The sequence below is a fragment of the Trachemys scripta genome, chromosome 2 (genome assembly GCF_013100865.1).
Source record: "Trachemys scripta elegans isolate TJP31775 chromosome 2, CAS_Tse_1.0, whole genome shotgun sequence".
Lineage (NCBI taxonomy): Eukaryota > Metazoa > Chordata > Testudines > Emydidae > Trachemys > Trachemys scripta.
The window spans coordinates 274,382,112-274,401,730 of record NC_048299.1 but is presented as its reverse complement, the minus strand read 5'-3'; the positions used below and the strand labels follow the sequence as shown (position 1 = coordinate 274,401,730).

General features: G+C 47.8%; 1 protein-coding gene across 1 annotated transcript in view; it reads left to right on the top strand.

The window, feature by feature from the left end:
* Window positions 1-19,619, top strand: part of PTP4A3 (protein tyrosine phosphatase 4A3) — a 175,615-nt gene that overhangs the window by 74,590 nt on the left and 81,406 nt on the right. The gene's annotated exons all lie outside the window — the stretch shown is intronic.

Genomic DNA, 19,619 nt, shown 5'->3' with positions numbered 1-19,619 from the left:
AAGAATCCCAAACGACATACTGGTGGGTCTTGCTTTTCTCCCCTGCTGTCACAATGCAGCCACTTCTTGGGGGAGCAGTTGAACCGCTCGCAGAAATGCTGTGTAGCAGTTTAGGACAGGAAGTCAATAATATTGTACCCGTGGCGGGTTTAGATGGACTGAATACAACTACCCAGTCTTAGCCAAGGCATCCGGGTTAATGCTCCTGTGAAAAGTCCCGGGGCACCTTTAATGAACACGAGTGACCGTTGGTGGTATTTGCCTAAAGTAAAAGATGGCACCTCACACAGAATCTCCTGGCATCATGGGGCTGAGACAAGAAGAAGGAGCACCCCAAGTCCTGGAGAGCAAGGGGCCACAGCACAAGCAACTGAGAGAAGGGGTTTCAGATGGGGCGAGAGTGAATTCCCAGCCCCCAGGAGGCGCACCTGCTGTGAGTTGACCCCTTTATAGGTGCTAGCCTGGGACTTGGGAGATCTAGGAGCAGTTCTCTTTTCTGCCACTGAACCTTCTGTGTGACCTCAGGCGAGCAGCTTCCCTTCAGCTGTGCCTCAGTTCCCACCTGTGCAAGGGGGTAACAGCAGTGCCCTACCGCACAAAGCGTTGGGAGGATCAGTGCATTACAGGTTGAGGTGCTCCGAGACTCCAGTAATGGGGGACAGGTGAGTAGCTGGGACAGAAAGGAAGCTCACGCAAACAGAACAAAGACCTTTTACTTGTCAACTTTTTGTGACTTACCCTGTTTGCTGCTAACTCAGCGGCTTTGTTCAAACGAGGATACCCTCGGCCTGCTTTTGTCCTGGTGTGAAGTAAAAAATCTCAGCAATTTACATGTTGTGCTTATTGTCCCGACTCTTCCTAACCCCTGCGAGGCTAGGGCGTTACCACGTTCTACAGCTGACAGAACGGGGGTAGTGTGGCTAGCTGACGTGCCCCGTCACAGATGGAGAGTCAGCATCGAAGGCAGGATTAGAACTCGGGAGTTCCTGGCTGCCAGTTATCGAACTGACAGGCAGCTGCAGGCAGCAGGCGTGTCTCACGCAGGATCACCATTCCCGGGCAGTTGAGGAGACAGGGCCAGACCCGTCAGATAACCTGGTGATTCATAGATTTCATAGATTCTAGGACTGGAAGGGACCTCGAGAGATCATCGAGTCCAGTCCCCTGCCCGCATGGCAGGACCAAATACTGTCTAGACCATCCCTGATAGACATTTATCTAACCTACTCTGAAATATCTCCAGAGATGGAGATTCCACAACCTCCCTAGGCAATTTATTCCCGATGAGTTGTGCTGCCTCCTCACAATAGCAACCGATGATTTTCAGGGTTCTTTTAAAGTCTGTTGACAGAGAGACCAGTGTCAATTGTGAGTAAACTGGTGGGATGAGCTGTACGTAGGCGGGAAATGTAACACTGGGGTGGTTTCTCTCCTAGAATAGAAAAGTGGGATGGGGAAGGAATGGTGTTTGATCTATATTTCATAGATGGCCTGTAGAGGAGGGTGCCACAGGAAGGGGTGCTAGGGCTCTCACCTGGCTGGTTTTTCTCCTGCGTTGCGTTTTTTTACCTCTAACTTACAAGTGGGGGGAAAAACTCAGGCCCATTGCAACTGGCAACTGTTGCTGCATGCACGAATATTGGCAGCTGCTTCTACTATAGCGTGCCGGTCATATGGCCTCTGGGAGCGCTGCCGGCCTGGCACCTGGGTCCTGCTCCGTGTACTAGGTCCTCGACGTACCCACGTGGTGGCTAAGACTCCTGTTCCTCGTGGCACAGGAAAGCCGGGTGACCCGTGGCTCGCCAGGAGGATGGGGGCTAGGGTGGGAGAAGGAGGGACTCCTGTGAGGGGAAAGGAGGCTGACTCCCTGGGTTGAGATTCCTGCGAGGGGGTATAGGATCTCATGAACCAGGGGGGTCAGGCTGATGGGGAGGGGAGGGCATACCATGTGAAAAGGGCTGCGGGTGACCCTATATAGTTATGTAGTAGTGTGGGATAACGGTCCCCTAATGGACAATTATGCGGTTTCTTGTACCTTCCTCTGAGGCATCGAGAACTGGCTACTGTTGGAGAGAGAGGGTAATGGATAATAGGCCACACACATGCCTTGTTTACCTGTAGTATTGCTATATTACTTATACTGGAAATGTAGAAAAGGGGCTGTATTGGAGTATGAGGGTGTTCTGAGGATATAAATTGAGATTAGTCAAGCATATGGGAAGGCAGAGTTAAGGTTAATTATTTCTGAAGGTCTTGTCTCTCAGAAGTTTTCCGATTTCCATTATTTCTGAACTACAGTGTCTTGTAGCTTGCAGTACAGAACTCCAGCTTTAACTCTGTTTTTCACTGGATCATTTCAGCTTCAATTTCAGGTTTTTAGTAATAGTTGGTTGCCTTGACAGCAATGAATCTTAAATGTATTCATCAACCATATGAATGTTTCTATTTCATATTATAATTGAGGGACACTGTCAAGTTTTTTTTTTAAAAATCACAGTTACCAGAAACGCTATCGGCAATTAAAGTGAAAGTCGTCAGTCTGACGTCTCATTATTTATGGATCTGGTTTACTCTTGAATTTCTCTCAGCTTGAGCAATGACCATGGACTAGTCTGTGTCATTGTTGGTCATTGCCACATTGCAGATACTCTAGAGGGTTGCAAACGTTGCAAGGGAATATCTGTAATGGAAACAGGTTTTTTATGAAAAGCATTTCTAATAGTTTTAGCTGATGTAGAACCTTATTGCAAAACCTGCATCTTGGGCCAGATTTGTCCTGACGCCTGCCTCTAAAGCAGTTTTGCAACATCTGAAGTTGGCAGCTCTCCCCCCACACCAGTGCTGCCAATGCAGAATGAATGAGTAGCTCCTTTTCTTGGCAGTAATCAGATAGGTTTTGAGTTGTTCCAGCCAGCAGTCCCTACCTTTGTCTCCCTGTTCCTTCCCTGTCTGAAGTGGTTAAACCATCTCCGGAAGGGGTTAGGCAATATTCTTGTTTGAATTTCCTTGTGTTCATCAACCTGCAAGGTGAATAGCTATCTAATCTTGTTGTTTGCTGTTTTCATTCTCCTAGCATCCGACAATCTTAAAACAGTTATTGCAAAACGAAGGCCCACATGAGGTCCAACCCGTTCCATCTTCCACAGGAGCAGCTAGGGGAGAGTTGCTTTTTTCCTTTCTCATCTGCTGCTTCATTTCCCTCTGCCGTTGTCCCCTGTCTGATTAGCCTCAATATTTCCCCCTAAAGTCTCCTCCGTCAGGAAGACGCACATAATTCTATGCAGAAAGGAGTCTTTATTTTCTTTTCCCAAGTGGGAGGGCATATATGTGACTATTGAGCTTATAATGGCAAGTGAGTCCCGTCCCAAAGGTAACTACAGGAGTATGGATCTCTGTCTGCCGTAGCAGGTGGGGTGGGAGTTGGATTCTTCCTCCGTTTGCCTCCTCTTGGAAGCCAACTTCTGTTTCTGTTCATGTGCTAGGGAATCGCAACTCGCTCTTTGCTGCACTGGGCCCTGTTGACATCGCACTTGTTTGCTCTATTTCTCTGCTAGTTTGTTGTGCGCTTACTTGCTTGCCATGTGCCTGTTTGATTGAACTTGGTAGTGTGGTCTATTTGGGGGGGCTGAGTGCTGAACCTAGCGGCCTGCTAGCCAAGGCTCAGAGCTTGCTGTCCTTTGATCCCGCAGCTCCATTGTCTGGGAACGGTGAACCGCGGCCACAGGGAGCTGAGGGGCTCCATGCCTGCAGACACTCCAGGTAAACAAAACGACAATGTATTAGATATTCAATTCAATGATTCCATAGAGTTTAAAATCATCAAATTTTGGTATAGACCCCGTTTATAAGCTGACCCCCGCTCTTTGATTCATCACTTTTTTACCAAAATATTCGACTTGTGAATGAGTACATACGGTAAGTCCAAAGCAGACAGTGAAGAGTTACAAAGGGATCTCACAACACTGGGTGACTGGGCAACAAAATGGCAGATGAATTCAATGTTGATAAATGCAAAGTAATGCACGTTAGAAAACATAATCCCAACTATACATATACAATGATGGGGTCTAAATTACAGTAGCAGCAGACGAAAAAACAATTTAACAAAGTAAGGAAACTGTTTCTGTGCTTGTTTCATTTAAATTAAGATGGTTAAAAGAAGCATTTTTCTTCTGCATAATAAAGTTTCAAAGCGGTATTAAGTCAATGTTCAGTTGTAAACTTTTGAAAGAACAAGCATAACATTGTGTTCAGAGTGACAAACATTTCAGAGTTACAAACAACCTCCATACCTGGGATGTTCTTAACTTTGAGGTTCTACTGTAGCTGTTACAACTCAAAAAGTGATCTTGGAGTCCTCCCGGATAGTTCTCTGAAAACATCCGCTGAGTCTTCAGCAGCAGTCAAAAAAGGCTAACAGAATGATAAGAGCCATTAGGAAAGGGATAGATAATAAAAGATAGAAAATATCATCATGCAACTATATAAATCCATGGTACACCCACACCTTGATCGCTATGTGCAGTTCTGGTCACCCCATTTCAAAAAATATATATTAGAATTGAAAAAATTACAGAGAAGGTCAACAAAAATGATTAGGGGTACGGAACAGTTTCTATATGAGGAGAGATTAAAAAAGACTGGGATTGTACATCTTGAAAAAGAGATGACTAAAGAGGGGATATGATAGAAGTCTATAAAATCATGAATGGTGTGGAGAAACTGAATAAGGAAGTGTTATTTATCCCTTCATATAACACAAACCAGGGGTCACCCAGTGAAATTAAGAGGCAGCAGGTTTAAAAGAAATTAAAGGAAGTACTTCTTCACACAACGCAGTCGACCTGTGGAATTCGTTGCTAGGGGATGTTGTGAAGGCCAAAAGTATAACTGGGTTCAAAAAAGAATTAGATCATTTCATGGAGGATAGGTGCATCAATGGCTCTTAGCCAAGATGGTCAGGGATGCAACCCCATGATCTGGGTGTCCCTAAGCCTCTGACTGCCTGAAGCTGGGACTGGATGACAGGGGATGGGTCATTCGATAATTGCCCTGTTCTGTTCATTCCCTCTGGGGCACCTGGCATTGGCCATTGTCAGAAGGCAGGATACTGGGCTAGATGGACCATTGGTCTAACCCAGTATGACAGTTCTTAGAGATTATCCTATCCGCCCATGGCTGAGAAAAATCCTCTTCAGGAGCATTGAACAATTTCCCAGTAACATCCGTAGCAATGTTGAAAGCCAGTCTCAGCAGCTGGGTTTATGCGTTGGGGCTGCTGAGTTCCAGCCTGCAGATGCGCTGATTGTGTTTAAAACACTCATTTGCAGCGGCGGTGGCGGCTGCTGAGACAGTAACCTACTTTCAGCTTCTGATTCACAACCCAGATAGAAACCAGAAAACCTGCATGTTGCCAGCGGTATGGGAAGGAGCCAAAGCTGTTCCCGTTTTGTTGTGCCGGTAGCTGGGATACGCGGATTGGCTGGCAGAAGCGGAGACTGGCCTTGTGAATAATACTGTCTCCAAATCTCTTCCCTCCACATGCTCTTTTTTACTCTCTCAATAGAGAAACTGTTTCCATTTCTCAAGAGATAGATATGGAATAAGGCAGGCGTTTCACTTCTTTCCAGCACAAGACCCTGTTCTGGGTTGCTGAGTTCCAGCATTCCCTTCTGTCAACACGGAAATCCCTGTGTACAGTGAAAAGGTTGACTGGGATTTCTGCTGTGTTTCACGAGGGATAAGTCTTTTTTTCTGATTTGTCTGCCCTGCCCTCCCCTCCCTGCTCCATTATTGTCCTTTCACAGACTCATCCATGTGACCCATCCTTCAGGTGAGGCAGGCTTCATTTTTGACGACTTCTGCGTTATGCCAGCCCCACGTCTAGTTGGCTTGGATAGGCTGCTCAAGAGAGCCTGTGGGCAAGTCTATGCTAGAAACACTACGTCGGCTCAGCTGCACCGCTGTAGCGTGTCTGGTGAAGACACTCTATGCCGACTCTATGTCCGGCTTGACAAAGCCATGGCTGGGATGATTTTGTTGGTGTTGGTAATGCTTTGAGCAAGGGATTGGACTAGATGACCTCCTGAGGTCTCTTCCAACCCTAATCTTCTATGATTCTATGTAGGCAGCTGGCAGGACCCCTTTAACCAAGCTATAAACAGTTAACTCTTTCAACTCTTCCTCTTAAACCAAGTCCTCAGCCTCTTGATCTTTGTTGTTGTTGTCCTTGCCAATTTATCCTTTCTTTATGATGGCAAGATGCCCAGAACTTTGGGTCTCACCACACCAGACGTGGCTGGTTGAGGAGGGGAAACTGTGCTTTACGTTACAGTCTTTATGGGCATATATAGCAGGCTGATCAGTAGGTTAATATGGTCTAGCGGCTAGAGTGCACAGGACCAGAAGCCAAGAGATGTAGGTTCCGTTCCTGGTCCTGCCACTGATGTGCTGTGACCTTGGGCAAGTCACATCACCTCCATGTGTCTCTTTCTCCTCCCATCTTGTGTCTTTCCATGTCTGGCGAGGGTGTGTCTATGCTGAAACTGAAGGTATGATTTAATTCTCAGGTAGGTGTACATGTGCTAGCTTTGATTAAGCAAGTGCACTAACAATAGCAGTGTAGCCATGGTGGCATGGGCGATAGGAGAGGTTAGCCGCCCCCAATACAGTCATGTCAGAGACCTTTGATACATATTTGGGGCAGGTAGCCGTCATGTCATCTGTGTCGCTGCCACCATGCTGCTGTTTTAGCGCACTAGGTCATTCAAAGCTTGCACACCTACATCTACCTAAGCTGAAAATTACAGCTGCAGACATCCCCTTAGATCGCAAGTCTTTTTGGGGCAGGACCGATCTCTTACCATGTGTTTGTACGTCACCTAGCACAGTGGAGCCTTGACTTCCTTTGCAGACCACCTTCTGGCCTGATGTGTAAGAAACAAAATTGATAAACACACAAGAGGTCAAGTACCGGTAAATAAAAACGGCTGAGTAATGAGAGTTGGCGTTTGTACAGCGCTCTGAAACTGAGGGAGAGCTTTACGAGCAACCTGATTGTTTTGTACACCTCAAGCCAGAAGGTGGTCTGGGGTGGGCGGGGGGTAGCAGATGTAATAGAAGTCTGCTCATTGTGCTGCCTGCAGGCCTCTTTTGCACGCTGCGCATTTGTGGAGACTAGATTACAAGTCATGCAAAGTACTGCTGGCAGAATGGTGTTCTCCTGAGTCAACTCAATTTGGTAATAAAATTCTAATTTGCATTTTGGAGCCTATCAAGACTGAACAGATCCTGTAATAAGGCTGGTTACAAAATGATGCCAATCCAGAGTACGCGATGCATTGAAAAAAGTTATTTCCCTGACACCGTCGGCTCTTGCTGTCACCACTGTAAGTAATGCTCTCTGGTGCATTATCGCTCCAGCTCTGTCTGGCAGTGTCCAGAGGACAGAGTCCTAGGCTGAGGACTTGTTTTTATGTTTCACAGCGATGAGCCTTCCACTGCTGGACAAAATGTATGGTTGCAGCAACCGTGGAAAGGGTACTGTGGCTCTTTCAGGACTGAGTCAGACAGGAGATGATAGATGCTGTGAAAATGCAGGGATGGCTGAGTGTGGCGGTCTGAAATCCAGATAGCAGGAGAGCTGAACAAGATAGGCCAGAAAAGTTTGCATGGATTAGAGACAAGCATGTATCAAGCTAATCATGTTGTGTATAGAGAGACTGGCATCAAAGGGTTGAAATAATACCCTGAATTCCAGTCTGTAGATATTGGTGGTGTAATTATTTCTGTTCCATCTGAGTCAAGGGGTGTGTGTGTGGTGCGGGGGAGGGGTGGCGGCAGGGATAAAGCATTATCTCTTGTATCTTTGCAGCTGTATTCCTCTTGTATCCCCAGAAGGGAATTTGCTGACACCATGATAAAACGATCATGATGTTCTTTTCTGTTGTAAACGTGCAGCCCCAAGCGTAAAGTCTGCAGGACGCGAAGTGAAGATGTTCAGTACCGTGGAGGCAGGGGCCGCCTAAGAACCCAGACAGACGCAATCCCTGACCCAAAGAATTTACATGTAAATGATTGGGACGGAAGGGCTGGACTCGCTGGGAAGCCCAGTGAGCAAGTTGTGCTTAATCATTCAGGGGGCAGCAGGGCTTGTGGAACAGAATGCTTGCTGGCTCGATGTCTTTCTGCCCTCCAGACCCCCAGAGGCCCCCCTCCATGCAAGATACGGCCCATGCCTGGCTTGTGAGGAGAAGGTGCTTTATCTTTGACACCATCGTTTCAGCTTCTGCATGAGATGCCGTAATTTTGCTCTTGACCATCCATGTTCATTTAAAGAGGTCCTGGCATTTTTCCACCACGGGAAGAGCCATGCTTGTAGAGTCTTTTGAGTTATTCTGTGATGTATTGCTCAACTGTAGCTGATAGTCTTGTACTATGTGGAATACATTAGCTGTTATCATAGAATATCAGGGTTGGAAGGGACCTCAGGAGGTCATCTAGTCCAACCCCCTGCTCAAAGCAGGACCAATCCCCAGACAGATTTTTGTCCCAGATCCCTAAATGGCCCCCTCAAGGATTGAACTCATAACCCTGGGTTTAGCAGGCCAATGCTCAAACCACTGAGCTAACCCTAGTGTGGTAGACCGTGCGTTGTCTTAAGCAGCCGAGCTAGCACGGATAGGAAAACTGGAGAGAGATTTCCTGGGGGGAGGGATTGGTCAAGTTTTTTGACTTCCTGGCCAGCACTAACCATAAAGTTCTTTAAGAGTGGTGTTTTTTTCCCCTGCTAAATTCACCAATATACTGTTTGTACCCCAGAGGGGGATATCTTAGATTACCTACATATAGGATTCTTCATATCTTGCACTAAAGAGTTAAGAGCTCCCGTGAACAGTTTAAACCACTGCTATGTTCCCTCTCAGAGGAGGTTGACTTTCAGTGATGGGTAAAGACCATACCTGTGTATGTTTCTGAAGGTTGGTGGCAATGAGAATAGTTATTGCTCTCAGGCCAGGCCTACACTAAAACGTTGGGTTGACCCAGCTACGTCCTTGAGGGGTGTGAAAAATCCACTCCCCTGAGTGACATAGTTAAGCCGACCTCGCCCCTGGTTTAGACAGCCCAAGGTCGATGGAAGCATTCTTCCGTCGACTTAGCTACTGCTTCTCAGGGAGATGGATTAACTATTGGGATGGGAGAGCCCCTCCTGTCGCTATAGTGAGTGAACCACTGTAGCGGTTTAAGTGTAGACATAACCCATAGTCCAATGAGCAGAGCCAGGGAGTAAACCGGCAGTGCTGGAAAAGATGGGTTAATTGTGGCTGGTGAACTATTTGAATTTTCTGCCATGAAAAGTAGCCTATTTGACCGCGTAGTACAGTGACCACTAGCACTTACAGGACGCTTTCCACATTCATAGTGTTGTACAGACCTCAGCTAATGAGGTCTTACACAGTGTTATCCCCATTTTATAGATAGGGAAACTGAGGCATAAGATGTGGCTATACCTCAGGAGTTCATTCCTAATCTGATGCTGAAACCACTCAACCCACACTCTGCCATTCCTCTTTTCCTTCTCTTGTAAATACACCCCCCGCCCCACCCCCCGGTCTCCATAGAGGAAACAGTCGGCTAGCAAGCTGGAATTTTGTGTAAAGCAACATCTTAAGGAGCTTTTGGGTGGTTCAAAAAGCTGCTTGGTGTCTGTGATGAGTAAGACAATGGCTTCAGCAGAGGCATAAAAAGCTGTTGTTGCCTCCATTATTAAGGGCATTACAAAAACCCACAGGCCCATTCGCAGCTGTGGCATGCGAAGCCTCCAGAGCAAAACTCATGCCTGGCATAGACTGGACCACCGTGAGATACTGTGTCCTGGGGGCACTGGGAGACCCTTGCCTACAAGGTATGGAAAGATTGACAAGAATACCAGATGGGAGTGAGGGACTTGATGACTGAGGGAAGTTACGATAGGCTGTAGACAAGGATACAGTGCCAGAAGGGGTAGGGTGTCATGTGAGCTCCTTGTCAAAATTCTGCCACTAAACTGGAATGGTTCCCCTATCGCTGGAGCTCACCAGTTCTTCTCTGCTTCTGTTAAGCCCTGTCAGAGATGACATGTCTCTGGGGCTCATAAAAATACTTCTGAAGAGCGGGTTTTATTTATTTTGCCTCTGTAACTGGTATGAGGGGAATTTTTGTTTGTTACTTTTTTGGGAGGGAGGGGCGAGGGGGGATTCCTTCCTCTGCAGCATCCTCACCCTGGGAGGGCATGAGCCTGTCCGCAGTCTAATTGGGATATTTTTGTGGGAACCCCTTATTAGAAGGTGGGCAGGGCATGAATAGAACACAACCCTTTTATCTTGAGGCTGAAGGTTCAGATTCCAGCAAGGGCTGACGTTGTCCGGCTGATGGACCCATAAAATGGTAGGATGGTCTCAGTCCAGTTCCTAGGGAACAAATGTCCACAGTTACTACTGCAACTGGCTAGATTGGTTGGCCGTCTTGGCAGAAAGGCCAAGGAATTTCAATGAGCCTAAACACAGCTGCTTGTACCCACTGGTCAGGGTTGAGGCCTGTTGGTTGATTTGGGCCATGTGGGTGCTATGGACCTGTAATTCCCTCAGGGCAGGGACCGTGTCTTCGTACAGGGATTCCTACGGAGTCTAATTACCGACACGGTGAGAAGTTAGGATACTAGCAGGCTCCAGCTGACAAAGTTATAACAGGAGCCAGTACCTGGAAGCTGAAGTCAGCAAAATTCAGAATGGAAATAAGATGCCAATTAACAGGGAGGGTAATTAACCATTGTAGCAGGAACTATGGGAATAGGAGCCATTTCCAGGGATTGTGGTGACTTCCCATCACTGACCAGCTTTCTAAAAGAGATGCTCGAATTCAGCCACAGGCTGGGCTCAGGAACCACTGGGTGAAGTCTGTGGCCTAGATTATGCAGAAGGTCCGAGTGGATGATCACAGTGGTTCCTTTTGCCCTTCAAATCTGTGAATGGGGAGAAAACAAGAAGTGGGTGGTGGTTATCATGGTAGCGTCTAGGAGCCCAAATCAAGGATTTGGGGACTCATTGTGCTAGGTGTTGTACAGGCAAGTAACAAAGAAGACCATCTTGCAATAGAGAAGCAGAGACAACATTAGCTAGACAACATGGTGCACGGATTAATTGGGCGACCAGCTTAATGCAAGGTGGGAGGAATCACAAAGCATATTCTCGCACTCACCAGGTAATTAGCCTCCTTATTTGGGTTTTATTGGGGTGGGGTAGAGAGGAGGAGACAAATTTGTTTTCTTTCATAGATGCCCTTTGGAAGTACGGAAACTCTGGGGTGCGGGAGACTAGCTGATTATGTGGGGCCCACAGAGTGCGGGGCTATCTTCTGGAGCAGAGAGGGTGGCAGTAAGAAGAGAGTAACAGGGAGGGAACCTAGGGATTGCCAGACTGGTTCAGACCTAAGGTCAACCTAGCCCTGTGTCCTGTCTCTGATAGTGGTCAGCATCAGGTGCTTCAGAGGAAGGTGCAAGAAGGTATGGGATAATCTGCCCCCTACATTAGATCTCCTCCTGGTCTCTATTAGTCAGATTAGCTTTAACCCTGAAGCACAAGATTTAACATCCCTTCCACGGTTTATATCGTTGGAGAGTGGGGAATGGGTGCAGGATGAGGAGAAAGAACACTGGTAGCCTGAAAACTCCAGTGTGCGCTGAAACTTTTCTGCCCGGGACTGGTTTTGCCGCAAAATTTCCTAGGGAACAATCTCCCCTTGGAGGTCAGCGACTGTGCAAACCAGTTACTTATTCACACCTACTATGAAATAGTTTATTTTGCTACCTATTTTCATTTTACTGTCCAGCAAACATCCCTCCACTTCTGCCACCTCCACAGGTTGCTGTCATTGTGGTTTCTTTGTTCGTGCATCAGCCATTGGTAGGTACCAGATTCAAGTTGCTAAGCAGGAGGAAGCTCTTAAAATAGAAACGTTCCCTCCAATCTCGTTGTTGTTGTTGCTCTTCTCTGAACTCCCCTCCAGTGTCTGGCATTGAACTGCCTGGTAATGATCCCGGCACTCCAGATATGGCAGCAATCCATGTTGAAGCATTGAATTGACTGGAGGATACTGGGAAATAGGTCATGTGAGCTCAGGTTGTAGGGCCGACAGGAAGTGCTGATGTCTCCAGCTTCGGTTGGAGCCACCATCTTCTTCTGGTGCCAGGAAACAGGCTCCTCATCGCTTGTCCCTCTTCCAGTTCCACCTGGAACAAGAGAGCACCCATCTCGGCCATTGGGTTCCCATCAGTCCGTAGACTGTGGCAGGCCATAGGCACGTAGTCTTACAGGAAGGATTGTGGCTCCAGTTTTCCAAGTCCTGATAATCCTCTGTGCTTCGTATAGCACCTTCCTTCAGATGATCCTGGAGCACGTTACAGACTTTAATGAAGGGATGAGCCTTCCCTGCAGCCCTGTGAGGTGGGCAAGTATCGTGATCCCCAGTTTAGAAACAAAGAAGCTTAACCTTTGTGTGCTTCAGCGATGCAGGGAGCCTGGGTCTGGGCAGGGACCTGAGCCCAGATCTCTGAGGGCCAGTCCCACACCTCAGCTACAAAACCTGCCTTCCCTGTGGGTTTGACAGTGCAAACTGCGGGAATGGCTTGCTTCCTGACCAGGGGAGAGAAAAAGGAGTGATTCTGTGGGCCTCCTCCAACGTTCCCGAGGGGAATCGTTGGGATTGGGTGAGGGGAATGGGAAACCATCTCAGATTCTCCCTCTTCCTCTTCTCCTGCTGAAAGCCCGATGTGTAATCCGCTTGTTTGATCTGGATCAGCTTCCTGCGGGGCTGGTACCTACGTTGAAATCCAAGCCACACTAGCGAGCTTTCCAGTCAGGCCTCTTTTCGCAGTGCTTCAGGCTCTGGCGCCGAGCCAGGGCAGAACTGGAACTCTGTGATTTGCAAGGCAGCCAGCTTAAATGATTATATTACGATTCCCTGTGGAGTTGGCCTCTCTTCCCCACCCCCCTCCTGCACCGAACTGGCATTTGAGATCACTAATTGAACACAGACATCGCAGCGCTCAGCAGCAGGGAGCACGTTGATTCATCCTCTTCTTCCCCGAGCCCTGGGTTTGGTTTCTAATCCATTGAAACAGGGGCAAGGGGCTGCCGCTGTTGTCTGGAGGCTGACGGTGGGTCTGGAGGCAGCTTGGGCTGCAGGCCGAAGGGGTAACTAACCATTGCCAGCGAGCGTGGCTGGTGTTTCTACCTCAGTGTGTGCATTAGCTTTCTCAGAGCTGTCTCTTTCTCTGTGGGTTCTCCCCCCACCCTCCCTAAGATTTATCAGCCTTGCTTGGAATCGAAGTCAGGAAAACCTCTGACGTTGACGCAGCCTTTGAGTGCTCCAAGCTGCTGGTGGGGGGATATCGCAGAAAGTCAACCCCGGATCTCACTCTGAGCGAGGCCGGGGGTAACTCATTCTGCTGGCCCCTCCATCCCCCCCCCCCCCCTGCGCACGCAGAAGGAGTCACAGCCTCCAGTGCGAGTGAGTTATCTGCAGCTGATTGTTATCTTGCACTCACTGTCATGTCTCTCTTCGCATTTAAAGGCTGAAATATTGAACGCTTTGTGGCTCCTTGCGTTGCCGTACGGGGCTAATTCTTTCAAGCTGGAGTAGTTTAGTGCCACGTGGGAGAGGCTGATGTGATGCATGCGGTGGTTGTGAAAAGTAAATAAATCTTTAGCTAATTCTCTCAAGTATCCAGATGTACAGCAATGCAGGGAAAGGGGGTTGCTAGCCATATACGCTGGCTGTCCTTGGGGTAACCTTTTTTCCTGACTGCATCTTGAGAAGTCAAGTAGCTCAACCTTGTCTTTACCAACCTTTCTAGGATAAAAAGAGCATTTCTGTTGCGTTCTCGCCTGACGGTTGACATCTGTGTCTTCCTGACAAGTGTATTTTAAATACAGATCCAGAAATGCCATGGTCTGTGTAAAGGTTTCCTTTATTAAGCCTCCCAGATAGCGTTTGGTGCAAACTCAGATGGTTGGTACTGGGAGTAGTCTTCATAAAACTAAATTACTCAGGGTCATGAGAGCTTCTTGGGTTGGCTGTTTTGTATGGATTTCATGCTTGATGCTGGGTTTCTGGGGTTTTTTTGTTTAAAGAGTCATGCTCTCAACATCTGGGGAGGGGAATAGTCTCAGCCTCCTTTGTTAATAAGGAAGCTGTGTGCAGACTAACAGAGCTCTGCTTTCATGCCAAGAGATGCAGGGTTACCTCTCCCCCTAGAGGAGATGGATAATCCAACCCAGTTGCCTTGTAGGTTGAGCATTTGTTCGTTTTTGGACTGTTCCCAGGAATCCAGCCAGGATACAATAAGGGATGTGGACAGGCAAGCAGTGACTGTGATTGGATTACTGCTAGACATCCAGAAGTCTGGCATTACACATGGCCAGCCGTGGGCTTAGCAGCTGCGGCTGCTCAGAGTGGCTTTGGGCAGAGGCGTCTCTGAGGTTTAGTAGATGATATTGCAGAAGGACTGGAGGCTGGAGCTAATTGTTCATTGTGAGGGCTGTCGTTCATTTTGGCCTGGGAACCGGGACGCTCTCTTGCTGGCTCTCGGCGAACTCTGTTGATCTGTCTCTCAGAGGAGTATGAATGATTGCCTTCCCCGCTGGGGGTGTTGTGAGGGTTAATGTTGGTAAGATCCTCTGGGGAAAAGCGATAAATAAATGAACACATGGACTACCCAGTTAGGGTATGTGGCTGGAATACTGTAAGAGTGGTTGGAATACTATCTCGATGAAGCTTTAAACAGGTTAAATAAGGGTGTCTTGTATTACTTTGGGGGGGAGGGATAGCTCAGTGGTTTGACATTGGCCTGCTAAATGCAGGGTTGTGAGTTCAGTCCTTGAGTGGGGCCGTTTAGGGTTCTGGGGCAAAAATCTGTCGGGGGGATTGGTCCTGCTTTGAGCAGGGGGTGGGACTAGATGACCTCCTGAGGTTCCTTCCAACTCTGATCTTTTATGATTCTATGGGTATGTAGCCTGCTTCAATGAGCCTCCAAGCCTGGATCAACAGACGTGGGCTCCCGGGGCACAGTGCTAAGTAAGGCTGTGCGGACGTTGTGGCTCGGGCTCTGAAGCGCAGAGAGAGGCCTAGCGCTGCGTCTGTCAACAGACCCTTAGAGGGAGCACGTGTACCCCAGTTTCAGACAGAAGTGATGGGCTTGGTGCACAATCAGTAAGTGAAATTCTCTGGCCTGGGTTATGCAGGAGGTCAGGCTGGGTGATCGCAGTGGTCCTGTCTGACAAAATCTACGAAGGCTCAGCAAGGTATTTAAACGTGAGCCTGAGCAGTATCCCAGCATTCGCCCTGCAGTTAGGTACGTGTTTAGGCATCTTGCTGAATCAGGGCCTTGGTCTCTCTCCGTTTTTAAGCACCTTTTGAGGGTTGAAATTTCTCCTGTTCCTTCCTACCAAGAAACTCCTTCCCCTCGGTGCTTCTGTGTAATGGCGAGTATTTGAATTCAGTGGTGTGGAGTTTTTGAAATGCATGGACGAGGCCTGTTCGAAAGCGCGGTTCTCTGGTGCTTTGCCCTTAGTTGGCTTTGTAGTTGAGCTCCTTTAGTGCACCCTGAATGCTGTGTTCCAAGCCTGCTGATTTTCTCCGCCTTCGCTTCTGCTCCGGTGTCACTAGCGCCCTAGAAGTAGTTTGCTGATCCGTACAGGATGTCCTGCCCACTGACAGGAAGTGGTGCAAGGGGCTCTGGGGTGCATAAGAGGACCAGGAGTGAGTAGCAAGGAGGAAAGGCTGATGTGTCCTGCTCTGGAGTCGGAGACGTAAAACTCCCCTGTATTCCTTAATGCCAACAGACCGTCCTTTGGAACAGCGTCGCTCGACATACCGTGTGCAGAGTTTAACAGTCAGGCAAGTGCTGTGAAGCCGGCACATGCCTCACAACCATGGAACTCTCAGGGCAAGTTTATAGACCAATTCTATTCTAGATTCACAGGCTCCTTCCTGAACTCCAAGAAAATAAAGGATGTAATCTGTTGGCCACCCAGTTCTTAGGGAAGGAAAGATGGTCTAGTGGGTAGGCACTGGAGAGAGAGTCAGGAGACCAGGGATCTGTTCCCAGCTCTGCCATTGACCTACTAGGTGACATTAAGCAAGTTACTTCCTCTCTCCCCTACCGCCCTCTACCTGTCTTGTCTATGTAGATGATACGCTCTTTGGGACAGGGACTGACTCTGTGTTTGTACAGCACCTAGCACAGTGGGTCATTGCTCTTCCTTGGGGCCTGTTAGGTACATAATAGATAATAAAACGAATGTTAATGATGTGCGTTCTTCAGAGCAGGTAGGCAAGTCTAGATTTTTGCATTTTCCCGTGTGCTAGAATTCCTGGCACTGTCAAGCCCGTTTTTATTCGCTGTCCTTGCTTGGTTAGACAAACTGTTGCTAGAGAGCAGCACCCTTGACTTGCGTCAGCACAGTCAAGGGTGGCTTGTTCTGTGTGTTCATTCGTGAGTCACACAACAGTAATGTCAGGGCTTCCAGACTGTGTAGCTTTCATAATCGCTTTGTTGCAATAGCTGGAGTGTGCAGAGACAGACTGACTAGATGATGCCATAGACATTTGTACTGGTGACCCCTTTCACATAACAAGCCTCTGAGTTCAACCCCCCCCCTTATAAATTAAAAACAATTGTAAATATATTTAATACCATTACGAATGCTGGAGGCAAAGCGGGGTTTAGGGTGGAGGCTGGCAGCTCGCAACCCCCCATGTAATAACCTCATGACCACATGAAAGGCCCCGACTCCCAGTTTGAGAACCCCTGCCATAGACTAAGGACTTGTGTAACTTTGGTAACTTACCAGAATAACTCTCCCAATACAGATATTTGGGTGTTTCCAGGTGGATGTGTTCTTATTCTGGGATAAGTGTGTCCACACAGGAGTAGCTACTTCAGTAGATTTCCAAGTGTAGACAAGCCCTGCGGCGGTGTAGGTAAACTCTCTGCTTTCCTCTAAGGGCAGAAACTGTTGTAGTTCAATAAGAAGTAAAGAACTAAATGGCAGTTGACAGAATTTTCAACTTCTCTAAGTTTCAGATGCATTCCATACCAACTACACTGAGGTGCCTTGAGGTGTCTGTTTTCCTCCCCTGCTCCTCCCTCCACACCTTACCTAATAGCCTACTGATTCCCGTCAACTTGAAAACCTCAGCACTAGCACCAGACCTAAACGCTGAATGAAGTCCGTCTTTACATCTGATAGTTGTTTTTAAATGCTTCATCTGCCCTGCAGAGCAAAGGCGTGAATTGCAAGATTCTCCTGTTACACCTTGTGCGATGTGTGAGGAAGGAAGGGTTAAATGAAAGGGGTGAGCATGGAAGCAAGTCAAGTTGTGCGGTAAGTTTAGATCGAAACCATTGGTTAACAACTTGCACTAGCAACAGGTTTTACGGAGATGTAGACACTAAGTGGAGTTGAGTTGATAGTGCAAAATGTATTGCTCTGTCCATTGGAGGAAAACTGGCCCTCGGTGGGATGTGTTGCCTGCGGCTGTTGGGAAAATGTGATCGAAGTTGCTGGCTGAAACAGGATCACGTAACCTTATCCAGCCTAGGGTCTGTAGTTTTTAACAAATACAGGTCAGTTGGTAAGTACTGTGGAAACTCTGTAAAACCAGTATCTATCTTAAGTACTCATATGCCCCTCATCACTGTGGTGTCCAAACCCCTCAATCCTCACAACACCTGGTGAGATTTGCAAGTGCCGTTAGCTCCATTTTAGAGATGGGCAAACTGACACGTAGACAGAGTCAGTGATTTGCCCAACGTCACCTGTGACCAAGCAGGGACTTGAGCCCAGTTCTCCCAAGGTTGCTGCCCTAACCACTGGGCCATCCTTTCTCTTATTTGGAAAACTATTTGGTTGCATGACTCCCCTACCATCCCTGCATGGTCACAGGCCTTCAGCGGCACTCTTCTTCAAAGGACACACCTCTCGTTCTTCTTGTCTATTGGGACTGGTCATCTTGATCGAAACACTCAACCAGGAATAGGCTTTGCATTTACCCTGGGAGGTCCATCCACTACCATCCTGTACTTTCTGCCACCACCCTTCCTGCATCTCAGGCCTGTGACAAAGATGTGGCCATGTCTTGTAAAGGAGAGAGCGGGAGACGTTCTGTGATGAATTCTTCATGTGCACGCTAGATCTGTGTATGTATGTTCCTGAATGACACTTCTCCTCTTCCTCCAGCAACATGGCTGGGTTTGCCATTCGCTTGCATGCTTATTGCTAGAGCTGGTCAATGTCTTTCTAACAGTTTCAATGAAAAATGGCCTCTTGTATTTTAAATAGAAACTTTCATTTGTCTTAAAAATGTCCAGTTTTCTCTGCCATCCACCCGCCAGGCGCCCCCCCCCCCCCATATCTCCAGTTTCCAAAACTCTCTAGGAAACCTCACAAATTTACATTTTTTTCAAAACTTTTCATGGCATGTAACATAGCATTTTCCAACCAGCTCTACTTATTTCTCAAGCAGCTTTTTGGAGGCAGATGTACCTACACCGTGTGCCTCTTCTTTCCCTCTACTGACTGACTGCATTTGTCCCACCTGAATGCCAGATTGCATGGTGGCTCGTGGCTTTTGTTAAAAGAGAGCGAGGCCCGAATTGGTGACACTGATCTGCTTTTTCCGGCTGCTTGGCAGCGCTGCACCTGGCCCGGTCTCCTCCCAGTCATCACTTAGAGCTCTGTGTGCAGATGTTGGGTTGTTTTTTTCCTCCAGGCCTTTCATCTTTAGTTCCTGTTTCCTTCCACACCCTTACTCCCACTGGGAATTTCTGAACTTTTCTTTCCTTTGGCAGGCCCTTTGCTGTGGTTATTGGTTGTAACCAATACAATCTCTCTTCCGTTGTCAGATTCAGTTTTTCTCAGTGGCGTTGGAGTCCTGGCTGGGCAGGAGGACTGTGGTGTCTTCCATTAGGCCTTTACACTGGAACTTTTTCTGTATACCAGGTCTATCGCAAACTTGTGTGTATACATCCAGCCACCTTCTGTTCTAGTTGCAGTGGTTTGCAACACATGCTGCTGTTGCTTTAAATTCTACTGTAGCTGACCTTTTACCCTTCCTTTAATCTGCTGCCTTGCCTGATAGGTAAGAATGCATGGTCAGGATTTTCAAAAGGGATTATCAATTATGGATACCTGTCTTGTGGCTGCCCAACTAGAGACACGAGTGCTGGATACTTCGTGCACAACAGGCCCCGTTAAAGGTGTCACAAGCTGAATACCAAAAATCACTAAGCACTCTTTAAAATCTTGACCAGACTCCAACTTTCAACAATGGCCTCCCCCACCTCTGCAACTCAGGGTACGTCTACGCTGCAAATGAATTCGGCGGCAGAGGGTCTCAGATCCCAGGTGACCTGAGCCCGACTTGTGCTACGGGGCTAAAAATAGCTGTGTGGACAGGCCTCTGAGACCCACCACCATTATTAAGTTTGAACCTGCGCTCCAGCCAGAGCGAGAAGGTCTACACTGTTGTTTTTAGCTCTATAGTGCAAGCCCGAGTGAGTTGACCTGTGCTCTGAAACT